Below are 11617 nucleotides of genomic sequence, written 5' to 3'. Positions count from 1 at the left end.
TGTATTTTTTTTTTTTTCCTGTTTCATATTGTATGTATGTTTTCTTTTGCCTTAGTAGGAAGGTGTGTGTTTATATGTATATATATATTTTTTTTTAATTTTTCTGCCACTGATTATTAGAGCTCCTGAGGAAAACTGTATTTAAACTGAAAAAGTTAATGATTTGCAATGGGCATATGCCTCATATTCCTGTGAAATATTCTTAATTGAATAACTAGTTCTAATTATTCCTAATTCTAGTGGAAGCAACACTTTTCATTGAGCAATTTGTGATATACTTGAGGAAACACTAACTGATGTGCTACTTCTACTGTTACTCCATAAGCTATTGGGTTCTTCATGTAAGTGTATAACAGTATGAAAGTTATGTTTACAATTTAAATATTTTTGTGCTCAAGTGTAGGATCATTCTTTGTATAGCAGTCCTATATTCCAGATAAATTCTGTTATTTTCTTGCCTGCGGATTATTATTCCTTCTTTTTTGTTTTCTGTAGCCTGGCATCACTGAGCCATGTCTATTTAGGTCATGGTTACGCATTGGGATTTTCTAATACTTCTAACATTAAAATATTCCTTTAAGTCATGAGTAAGTGATTAACCCACAGATTATGTGCAGGTGAGAAGCTCTGACCCATAAAATTTTACTCAATCATGGCTGTCCAAGTGTGCTGTGTTATACGATCTGAGTTGTCATTTGTAAGCATTTTGTACCATTGCTGAATCTTCTTTGTCAATAAATGACACTTTTTTCTGTAACAGAAAATGAATAAATAGAATCTAGATACTGAAATAATGAAATCTTGGCTGCTGGCACTATGTGAACCTTCCTGGTGGCTGTAATATTAAAGAAGGAAAATCTCTATTGTGTAAGATTAAGAAAAACGTATTCTCAGATCCATGCACGTATGCAAAAGGTAGGAATATAAGAATGAATTTTGGTTTTCACAGTGCAGGCAGACTATAACATGTGGATCAACGCTTCTATCAGCCTTACTGTGGCTGGGCAGTAATTCTGTCAAATGCTGAATATGTGACATGGGTGTTAACTCCAGTTTATGTTCTGTGGATGCACACCTTATTGCAACAAACTTGACTTTCTCAGTATCAATTCATAATACAGGATTGCTTTGTTCTCAAATATGTATTCTACATATTCTTTGCACTTAGCTCCGTTACTTCTAGACACTTAACTGGTTTATGCCAATTTACTGCTATCCTTTCTTGTTAGAGTCTTAATATTTTTAGATAGGCTTTTAGTAGATCATTTCTTTTAACAGCAGTAGTCAATGGAATTTGTCTGGATTTATGTCTGTGTTACAGAAATCAGGATTTGACCTACATCATTCCCTGTGACATGCTTCATGATTATGTCTTTCAGAAAAAGAATTGACAGTATTTCACAGCGTCAGAGACAACAGAAGCACACTCCTCCTACTACTCTTATCCAGAGGGTCTGGGGTACATATTTAATGGATCTTTGAGGATCCTGGCTTCTTGAGAAACATAGTTTTTCCATGTTCATTCCAAGTAAATTTATAGGTTTCTGTTTTAATTGCACTGGTTCTGCTTTGATGCTGCATGAGAGAATTACACAGCACATTCTTCTGCACTGACTGTTATCCTTGGTTAGTGTCTTAATGTTTACATGCTATCCGGAGCCTTTGGTCCTGGATGTTATTCTTGGTTATGCTTTTGTAGTGTCACTGGAGACAGTGGCATTTTGAAGGTGTGACTGAGTTAAGGACCTGTTCAGTTAAGCAAAACCCCTGACATTTTTCCCTCTGCATTCCTGAGCAGAAATAATTATGTATCACAAGCTAACAGACTGCCGTTCTTTGCCCTCACATTTCAGTCAGTTTTTCTGTATAAGTTTTAGCTACTGTGGCTGAAAACAGGTGTATAAGTCTTTGTTGGAAAACATCCATACCAAACAGGTTTAGAGGCTGTCGTATTTTGTGAGACACCTTTGTACATTCAGCATAGCTGAAATCTAACTTCTGGAAGTCTTAGGATTTCTATGAGCATTGAGGCTCTTTATACTTGCAGTGGCCAAAATTCTGCCCTCATTCCTTTCCATCTGATTCCAGAGTTTTTGAGATTACACTTGAGTCACTGCAGACAAATGTTAAGTTCTTGGGTTTTGTTGTTTATTCCAATTATATATATTTTCAGAGCTTTGCATGTATTTGTCCGTTTCCCCCATCTCTTTCTAGCTGGAGGAAATTATTGTCACCCTTGATCTGTGTTCTCTAGTAGCTGAAGGTTTTCAGAAGGTATGAAACTATGGGTAAATTTGGGTCAGTCTAGGTCTGGAGGCACACAGTACTAGAAGTACCGTACAGAATACGGATGGAGTACTTTACAAAAGAAGTGCTAGACTGAAGTCTTTAGTCTCTCCTGAAGCTATGCTGCAGCTGTGCTGAAAGTAAGCTTTACAAAGTAGGCTTTGTAAAGTCAGGATCTGCAGCGGTTTTGTTTTAACTATTTCTGATGAAAACGAGTTTTCTTTCAAACAAAAATGTTTTAGGAAGCAGTTTCCAATTCAGCGGATAATTTACTGTTTTTTCTTTTAGTGACATTTCTTGGCTTTGGCATTAAGTTTTAAAGAAGAAAAATGGTTATAGTATATCTTAAATTACAGGAACAATTGCTGGAAAATCAATTGACATTTACTGACTCTTTTTAGTCTCAAACTTAGCACTTCTCTATGAAATGGGCTCGGAGACAGATTACTGCAAAGCTTGGGTTTTTTACACTTTCCTTTATCTCAAAAATATCAGAAAGGAATGTCACTGAACTTTCTGAAGTATCCTTTCTTTAAAGAAAGAGATCTCAACAATGAAAGAACATTTATATAATATGTGGAACAAGTCAATAAAAAATATTGAAGTCAATGGCAGTCTTAATATCTTTTTTGTTACTGTAATGTTAGCAGGATTACCTCTCTGAATCATGCAGTAAAATGGTAAAGGTTAGGTAGTTAATTTTTAATAAATGAATATATAGTAGTAGATTTCAGTATTCCAAAGTAATGGGAGAACAGGGAAGCAGATCACATAGTATACAGTAAATATCTTGAAGTCAGACCATAATTTTAAAGATGCTGATCATTATGATAGTGAGAAACCTATTTTTTTTTGAAATGAATTGAGACAGATCAAACTACTATGAAATTTTTTTTTCTTCTCCTCAAACTAAAAGGAAAAAACTGTCATCTTTGACCATGATAAATTTTCTTTTTTAAATATTAGAAGGAGCTTTGTATTGAAATAGTTATCTTACTGAGAATGGGTAAGAAGTATTTAAAGTATAGTGTGAAGTACTTCAGAGGTGTTTTGCGTGATAGATGTGTGAATAGACTCTCAGTGCAATAGTTAAAGGTATATAAGGGGCCTATAGAGAGATGACTTGTAGTTTTTAGAAAGTGACAAGTTAACTAAATATTTTTGAAATGAATAAGGCCTCAGTGGCACTCCTGAGCAGATCCAAGGTTAAAGTTTTAGAAGAACTGGTATTATAGAATCCATTTCTGAAAACGATAGAATAAAAAAAAATGTTTCAGAATATACGTATTTATCTATTTATTTACTCAAAACTCAACCTTGGAAAAGGGCTTCTCTTCTAAAAAGTAATTGGGAAGCAGATGCATTGCAAAAAATATCACCACAAAAACCCATGTCACATCCTACATCTTTTTTTTCTAGATATTTCTCTTGTTTTTATTTTTCTCCTGCCAATCTTTCTACCTAAAATCAGGCACTTCAATGTTTCCTATCCCACTGCTGTTTTCTAGCACTTGATCCAGTTCTTAAACTTCTCTGATAATTGTCTGTCAGCCTAGCACAACATTTTACAAAATTAATTGCATTTTTAAGAATAACAGGCAATTTGACTTGCATGGCATCATGCTGTCACCACTTTGAGTTAATAATCTGCAACTTACACCTTCCTCTTCCAGGAATACAAATATTTTAGCCACCATATGTATTTGCCTTAGACTATTAGCAGCTCCTTTTCTCCTTTTTTCTCTGCTGTAAATTTTTTTTTTTCCCTTCAATACACTAGCCCTTTTTTTTAACAACCTATTTTCATACTTAGAAAATTGCAGTAATGTTGATAATTTGGGGATTTTTGTATTATTGATGGTTGCTATAGGCACCCAAGAACGAGTTCTCGAGCTGCTCCTTTACTGGTGTCTGTAAAATCCTACAGCTATTGAGTGGAACCCGGCTTGATATGCTCTACAGTATTTTCTTCTGAATAGATGAATAATTTATATGACTATGAAATCTTTTTGGTGGTATATCAAAACTGCTGAGGAGTGCAGTTGAATATTTACAATTTTATTTTGAATGTTATGATAATTTTCTATAGTACAGGAATGTTTTGGAAAATGTACCAAACCAAACTAAAAGAACAACTCTCAGATTATTATATGAAAGGTTATATTTTTGGAGAAGAAAGGCTTTGCATATGATAGTGTGGTGGTAAAGTGTAGGTTGCCTAGTTGGAAGCTAGATAAAATTCTTATTGTGCAAGAGTAATACTGAGTGAGGAGGGATAAGGATGGAAGGAAGCAGACCTAGGTCTGTCTATTTTGATTGATGTGTTAGTGTCTTTCTTCTGCTAGATACTAGTCGAGATAGAAGTTGAGAAGGCTTAAGGTGATGTGATATGGGTTAGGCAAATACAGCAACAGCTCTGTGAAGGCATAGAAGGGGATTAAGCAACAGGGGAGTCGGTCAAGTTTTGCAGATTCTGGAGCATGTTAGAGCTATCTCTGAGACTTTTATGAAACCTGAAGTGAATCACTGGGAGGCACGTCCTCTGTTGCATTCTGTGGATTACTTAACTGCGTTAGGGATGAGCTACTGTGGAGTAGTCTACAGGAAACATATTGAAAAGATTAATTCTCAGTCTCTTTCAGTCTTTTTTGGATGGTGGAAGATTACCTCTGTAACCACGCAGGACACAGATTCAAGCTTGAAATAATTAAACTCCTCATCATGTCACCGGAGGCTGCAATAAGAATCTAACAAAATCAGCTCGTTGTGATATGTGACAATGCAAAAGAGTAAATTATTCAGCTTTTAATTTACAATACAACTGGTTTACTAAAAAGTGATGTTACATACCACATTTGTCAAATACTTCAAAACTTTCTCTGAAAAGTCAGAGCAGACAAAATATTTTAGTGCCATGGAAATGTCATAAATCAAACACAACAAAGATACAGATACTTAGAAAAACTACGGAGCATGCAACCAATATGGTCTTCTGTTCCTTGGTTTCTGAATGCCAGAAGGAGCAGACGCAAAGCTGACTTCAGTGAGGACTTGGCCTCTTGCAATGAACCTGGAGCGAGACAGAAGTTCTCTGTAGTGTGCTCTTCATGATTCTTTTGGTTCTGTGTCTTCTTGAGGAGACAATGTTGAATCACAGTCATGTGTCCTGCTTCCATTGTATAGTGTCCTAGGGTATTAGGTAGTAACTTTTGCTCTTAGGAAGGATTCTGGCCTTCATTTGACACTCTGCACCAGTAGAAGAGGAAATGGTCAGGTTTTGGTTTTGCTTCTCACAAGGAAACATTCAGGTTTCATTTTTGCTCTTCAGCAAATGCAGAATGTTGTTACTTTTTTCCTTACTTGTGTAGAAGGTGAGTTGAGCTAATATCTAGGGAAGTGTCTGATGAAGGAAGAGAATTGGTACTACAGTGAAACCTATAACTGTTGCATGCGTGCAATAAATGATGAGAAATAATATACAGTGTAAAGGGGATCTTTGGAGTCACTAAAGCATTAAGCTTGTAACACATCTGCAAAAGAGCTTCCTATATTTAAAACAAGTAGTTATGCTTAACATGACTACTATGGAAATAGAATGGCTTAACTAACATTTATTGATACCAATATCCTACTTAATATAAAATTTGAGCACTTCAACTGAACCAGAAAAACCTCCTCTTGAATCTTGAGATTACTCTTCAAACCATCCTACCACTAAATGCCTACATTGCACAGAAACAACTGTTGGTATACAACGTCCTTCTTTGCACACCTACAACCGCCTTGTGATGACAATGAAATGGTAATGTATTATTATGCTTGTACAGATCATGTGTGATTTTTTGGAGCAGATAATGACACATACTCCTACTGTTTCAAATTATGAGGAGGAGTCAACACGGAGAGGTATGTGAAAGTAAACCTTGTGTTTGCTCCCCTTACAAAGTGAGTCTACAGAAAATCTGTTACAATGATGACTTTGAAATACTGGCTTTCATAAGCAGCAATCTTTACAGATTTTGCAACAGTAATAAAACACTGCACTAGCTTCGTATTCACTTTCATGTGCAAGTCAGAGTATTTGTGAATATATTCAAAGCCTTACACGATTTAGCCCAGGAGGTTTTGCATTTTTTTCACCTCCTATCCTATTGTGATAGCTAAGAGAATGTTACAGATTTTGGAGTAGAAAACTGAGGAGGAAGACCATACCAATATATTTGGTTTTCTTTTTACTTTAGCAGAAAGCAGAATTGTGGAGGCCACAGTTGCTACAAAGCTAGTGCTATTATACATTATTCTTTTTTCAAGCTTATATGTGATAATGCAGATCTTTCAAGGAAATTTTACAGATTATACAGAACACCATCTTATACACCAACAAACCATGTAGAATTATGTGTGCTATGTGACATTAAATTTCTTCATTATATTATGTTCTCTATAGGAGACATCGGTGAACTAAGGTTATCTTAAAACCAGATGAAAACAATACCCATAGTATTGAATGTAGGAGAAACTATGTACAGTATTGAGGCTGACTCATGAGTAAAGTACAGTAACCTACTTATAGGTTTAAAGTCTGAAATTCCTTTTCAGGAGAAAATTCTGTACTGAAGATAAATTCCAAACAGATATCGAGGAGAGATGGCGCGTACCCATGCAGCAGGTCCTGTACTGTAAGCAGCTGCTCAAGTAGCTTCACCTCACTCTCTTTTTCCTTATCTCAAAAAAATACATCTCATTACACGTATGCTGAAAAATGCTGACTTGTATTTGAGCTTGAACCACTTTTTATTGGAAAAAAACCCACCTATGTAAGTTTAAAGACTGCAAAGACTGAGAATCTTTCAGAGGTCTTGACAAATTGTAGTGGATAGTTACAGCTTCTGTTACAAATGAATTCCTTACTGAATTCCTTTAGGGTCAGTAGTGACATTAACCTTTTCCACTTGACTGGAAATGCATTATATCACATTGATGATATAAATGATAATATTGGTTAAAAAAAAATTAAATATTATTGCTGTGAGGCTCAGAGTGCAGTGCTTTGTAGGCATGTTTTGAGCTTTACCTTCTTGTCACTATTTTTAAAGCAAAACAGTATATTGTTAAGCTTTCAATCTTAAAAGATTTTCTTTGAATTATATAAAAGTCTTTGAGATAGTTCTCTTCAGTCTATATTCTTTGTCTCATTGACTCTTTCAAAGTAACTTCTTACCACTGTAAAACTGCTCGCAATTATGACACTTCTCATACTGGTGTACAACTTACTTAGATTATTTGAAGTTCATCTCCAGTAGCACTCTGTAATATATGGAATAATATACATATAAAATCTAAGTTTTTACTATTCCCTACTTAATTTTACTTTTATATACTTTGATAAAATATATTATTTTCTATTTTTGCAATAATAGGTAGAAAAAAATTACAAAAGCCCCGAAGTGTGTAATTAAACTGAATATTAACAAACAAGTACAAAGCTCCATAGCTGTATTGATACAAATGAAAAAATAGTATTTCGTGTTACTTTTTATTGAAGTTAATGGACCAAAACTGAAGTTATTGATGTCAGTGAGACTGTTAACTTTTACAAGACGTGGCTCAAGACCTGTATTTTTTGATTCAGGTTGCCCTTTATTTTTTTTTGGGAGACAGTCATGTTTTAGTGATGGTGTTAGCAGAGGTGTAATAATAACTGTGCTTGTTAAAGCACTTTTTCAGCTTCCAGCATTTAGTCTGCTGTCATGTTTTGGAATGAATAGAGTGGATTACAAACTGTCTTAAGGCTCCGTACTTAGAACATGTTCCAGTTGTTTCCAGGTGATTTGTTGAGCTCATGCTTAAGTACAAGTGATTTCTGGCAAGATCCCCAGCTCATGGTTTACTTAATTCTTCATCCCAGTGTTTACTGAACCATTTATTTTAAAGTTTCCCCAGTTCCAAAGAAGCTACAATACAGCCTTGTTAACTCTGATCATCTTTGTCAACTTCAATTACTTCATCATCCAATATATAAATCTCTGATGTTTCTCTTTTTTTTCTAGGTTAACATGATATCATTATCATCATTAGCTTCTCCTAAATTCTTAATGCGCAGTTTCAGACTATGTTAATTCACAGCATTCCTCTGTGGTTCATAATTGCAGTTCTTGAATGGCTGGAATTTACTTGATTGTACATTAAAAGGCTTTTGCAATAGTGAATACATCATATTTTCAACTTTTTCATGGTTTTGTCATTCAAGAGTTTCAAATAATATATAAGGGTTTTGAAAGGGGCTCTGTATATAGTATTTATAATAAAGAAACATTTGACAGTCAATCAAATACTGATTTAGTCTGGAATTTCAGACTGCCCACCACTGAATGGAGAGGTAGGTGAATACATACAGGAAAATGCATGAGCTCCTGCTATAGATTGATGTATTACTATTGTGACTTGAAGATACAGTTAAATTGCTGCAAATTTGTTTGTGTTGCTAGCAGTTTAGATTGCTGTAGAAATTGTCCTATAGGCAGAATGAAAAAAATTATGACAAGAGTGATAGCTACCAGTATTCATAGAGAAAGGCTCTTTGTCGGATAAATGGAAAAATAGATTTCTTTGCCTTTGGGACTGCAGGAATTCTGAAGCATGTAGAATAAAATCGCGTGTAAAAGATGCCTGTTATTTGCCCCTCTCAATCTTACAAAACTCTTAAAGGACTTGCAAGAACAAGTATACTGGAAAGGGGATGAGATTTTATAGAACAAATTAAAGTGTGAATGGATTTTTCTATGGTTTTTGCAGAAAGTGCATCACAAGCTTTAATCGAGAACCAAGTATACAAAAAAAGTGCTCTTAAGTTACTTTTATAGCAGCTGATATATCAGGGATTTCAAAACCTGAGTGTCTGAAGGATTGTTTAGAACTGAATACTGCAACAACTGGTTGGCACAGAAGACCACCAGTAGCAAACAGGCATATTTTCTATTTTTAAAATCAAATCTTTGCTCTAAAATCCAGTAAAAAGATTTTTGTAATGATAAAAGATATGAAACATGCTCAGAAAGAAATTTGGATTGTGCATTAACTATAGCAGTAATAATACATGTTGGCAGTAACAACTATACGTTTACGTAGGACTTTTGCAAGCGTTGAAAAACCATACATTCTCTGCCATAAAGATCTTAAAAATCTAAGTAAAACCAGATGAAGCATGGCAATCTGTAAAAGTTAGGTAAAGTTTTCTAAGGTATAGAAAAGAGAAGGGAATTGTTTCAAGTGCAAGAAAAGTTGATAAAGGAGAGAGGAGACTTCTGTGACAGGGAAGGATGGACACAGGAGACTGGAAGAAAGTTTCAAAGCTGAAACGAGAAAGGAAACAGACTTTAAAAAGGCTGGAGCAGAAAGGCTGGATTTGCTTTGTTGTGGAACATGAAACCATCAAAGAGACTTAAACCATAAATTGACATAATTTGTGTAAAAATGATGTTCAGGCCAACTGCAGGTAGTGAGAGATGCTAGATGTGGACAAATACAAATATAAAAGTAGTGCAGCTAATTGAGTTTCCTTCAAATGCTTGACCCTGTTAAGTATGCCTCTTCCTTTAAGAGAAAGCTGTCATTCTATGCTAGATTCACATTATAAGCATCCATGTGAGAGTTAATAATGCTGATCCCTGTGTTCAATTTTGATATAGCTGATTCTTCAACTGGTAACTGAATAAAACTGTTGCACTATGAACATGTCAAATGAGGGTTTGGTTTCTCTTTGGAGAAATAAATTTTATAGCAGTTCTCATCTCTGAAGCTTTTGTATGTGGTTAGAGAGTAAGCTTCACTTTAGGTCAGTGTTATGAATGTCTTTTTATACTTCAGGGTATTTTGTAGACTTACAATTCATTCATTTGGGTTTAAGTATAACAAAAACCTATGTGAAGCCGATACAAACTGAAAAAAACAGAAGATTGACAGCTATGTCCCAAAAGTAACACGCTTTTCCCCTCCAGCCACCTCATCCTAAAATGCCCTTTAAATTCTATTAAAATGCCTCCTTTTTATTTTTCTTCTGATTGTTGTGTTTTCTGATGCAAAATAACTCTCCAAATTATTTTCAATTCTTGCTTCACTTGCGGATTTCTTCTACTTGGTAGGGAAGTTGAATTTATTTGGGTTGTGGGTTTTTTTTTGGCTTTCTGATTTATTTTTATGGAGACGAGGTAGCTAGTTTGTATCAGAAGAGGCACACTTGTAAAAACATTGGTTTTCATGGTCTCCTTTAACATTTCCACAACAATTAGCTCTTCTGTTAGAAACTGAAAGGGTCAGAAAATGAAAGTACAGCTCAGTGAATGTTACCTCGGATAATGCTTGACTAAAAGATAATGTCTGAGTGGCTCTGTGTCCTATTTTCTGAGTTATGAAGTGGATACCACACCAGGGAATGTTGGTGATCAGTGGTGGTATTAGTAAGATTCCCTTCCTCACACTGTAGGACTTTTGTCTGTCTAATATCTAGGAGTTAGGTTCCTAAAAAGAAAAAATACTTTAAAAAAGCCCCCACCCTTGGGGCTCTGGGATTAAGGTCTTTGGGCAAAATTTAGTCATACATCACTTTGTGAAATCCTGTACCATGACTCAGTCAATCATTACCACAGCAGTCTTAGTTCATGTTTAGTGATAGTGTCATCTTTTATACTACTGATTTTCTTTGTTGGTTTATGAGATTCTAAAATGCTGATTTTGCTTTTGCAGCACTGTTTTAAAAACTTTTGCCTTATACCTTGAACTTTCCCTGCACAAAAATATCATCATTTAGGCATATTGGAGTTTTTAGAGAAGAAAGAGAACGTAAGAAACTAGCACCACATCAGTGAAATAAAAGAAGACGTGAATGAAATCCTGTATAGGAACAAAAGTATGCTTTTAATTGCATATTTCATTTTAATGTTGAGATATACCTACAATATATTTAGAGAACAAGCATGTTCGTACTTTGTCCTTCATGTAATTGTAATGTTTTAAAGGCCTCAGATGAGTTGAGGTCTTCCTTGTGGAAGGAATTCTTTCAAAAAATAGTCAAGAAAAAATTTACTTGCTCCAAAGGATTTCATTATCATGGTTTAAAGGTTAGATGTGTATTATGATCTGAAGGGTTTTGGTATGCGTTCCTGCCTTCTGGGATTCATTGAATTTTACTTGTTTTCCCCACTGCTGGGGTGGAATGTCGCTGTTTTGCTACTGTTAGACAAAGGCTGAGAATCCACATACCTGTCAATCTTCCTTACAAGTATAAACTGAATTTAGCATCTGCAGTCATCACTTTTAGGTTCTGTGGACAGAT

Source organism: Tauraco erythrolophus, chromosome 6 (assembly GCF_009769465.1).
Source record: "Tauraco erythrolophus isolate bTauEry1 chromosome 6, bTauEry1.pri, whole genome shotgun sequence".
Taxonomy (NCBI): Eukaryota; Metazoa; Chordata; class Aves; order Musophagiformes; family Musophagidae; genus Tauraco; species Tauraco erythrolophus.
Note: the sequence above shows the minus strand (reverse complement) of the source record.